The sequence below is a fragment of the Colobus angolensis genome, unplaced genomic scaffold, assembly GCF_000951035.1.
Source record: "Colobus angolensis palliatus isolate OR3802 unplaced genomic scaffold, Cang.pa_1.0 Scaffold117, whole genome shotgun sequence".
NCBI classification, from domain to species: Eukaryota; Metazoa; Chordata; class Mammalia; order Primates; family Cercopithecidae; genus Colobus; species Colobus angolensis.
This window is the reverse complement of record NW_012112808.1, coordinates 9,121,239-9,122,540: the sequence shown is the minus strand read 5'-3', so window position 1 is coordinate 9,122,540 and position 1,302 is coordinate 9,121,239. Positions and strand designations below refer to the sequence as shown.

At 57.5% G+C, this 1,302-nt stretch overlaps 1 protein-coding gene across 1 annotated transcript in view; it reads left to right on the top strand.

Moving 5' to 3' along the window:
* Positions 1 to 819: 819 nt before the first annotated feature.
* FOXA2 (forkhead box A2) overlaps positions 820 to 1,302 on the top strand; it is a 4,347-nt gene continuing 3,864 nt past the window's right edge. Inside the window, exon 1 of the mRNA XM_011963293.1 lies at positions 820 to 1,008. The gene's annotated coding sequence lies outside the window, so the exon portion shown is untranslated. The remainder of the gene's footprint in view (positions 1,009 to 1,302) is intronic.

Below are 1,302 nucleotides of genomic sequence, written 5' to 3'. Positions count from 1 at the left end.
ACCTGCCCCTCGTGGGAGCCTTCAGCACTCTGGGGACCGATAGGCACGGCTTCCGCGGAGATGCAGACCTTGAATTTGGGGGAGAATCCTGGCTCAGCGGGCTTATTAATGTCCTCATTATGAATTGTCCAAACCGTCTGCATTTCAGCAGCAAAGGGTGCTGCTGGCGGCTTCCTCCTGTGTCCCAAACCCTGCGGACCTGAGAGTCCTCGGGTTGGGGAGGTGGTTCCCCTGTGCCTACTGCTCCCCCCTCTCTTGCCTTCCAGCCTCACCCTTACTCAAGCTTCAATGCGAAGCTCCATGTCTGCCATCTCGTCTGTCTTCTGCCACCATCGCCCCCAATTTTGCACAGGTGGGCTGGATGCCCACTAGTTCCTATGCGTTCTCTGTGTCTGAGGGTGTGGGTACAGGGCTGGACCCCCAAGGCCCAGCCAGTTTTTCAGAACCAAGAAAGAGCCTCCACATCCAAACACCTGCAATATCCCCCCACTTCAAATCTGGGCTCACAGGTTAACCCAGAACGGAAGACAATTTTTGAACCCAAGAGTTGCAGGGGAAATAAAAGTATACGATTTTTGGAGTTTCTAATTTTTATAAAGCAGTCCCTCTGGAAGACAGAGAGGACAGAGACCCTCTTGAAGTCAACTCCATATGCCCCATCATTGATTCCTGGATTCTTCTCTCCTTACCCCTCCCTCCCCACCTCCTGCCCTGTTTGTTTTAGTTACGAAATGCTGTGGGCACCTCGGTTGTGACTGAAAAGTAACCTTGAAACACGCCGGCCTGAATATCAGAGACAAATCTCAGCCTCCCAACCGTCGGCCGCTGCTGGAGGGGCTGCTTGCGCCAGGCGCCCGCCGCCCCACTGCGGGTCGCTGGCGGCCGGGCTCTGAGGAGGCCGAGAGCCCAGGCGGCCGGACCGTGCGCCCAGCGCGTCTCCCGAGGCCGTTCCGGGTCTGAACTCTAACAAGGAGGGGCCTCGCAGGAGCAGCGGCGGGCGAGTTAAAGGTGTGTACACAGTTTTTCTAAATAGGACAGCACTTTGCAAATTGGCTGTCATGGGCTTGCTGTTTTGACAGAGAATGAGCACTGAGAGCGAAGAAACCCGGCATAAATAAATCCGGCTTTCATAGGGATCTGCGGGGCTCTGAGGCCGGACGCGCTCTCCAACAGGCGCACCGGGCTCCACGGCGCGATAGAACGGGGCGGGGGCCTGAGGCCAGAGCCGCCCCCGAGGGTGGTCTCCACCCAGGTCCCTCCTTCCTCAGGGGACTCGACGTAGACCTAGGAGGAAAGGGGGCT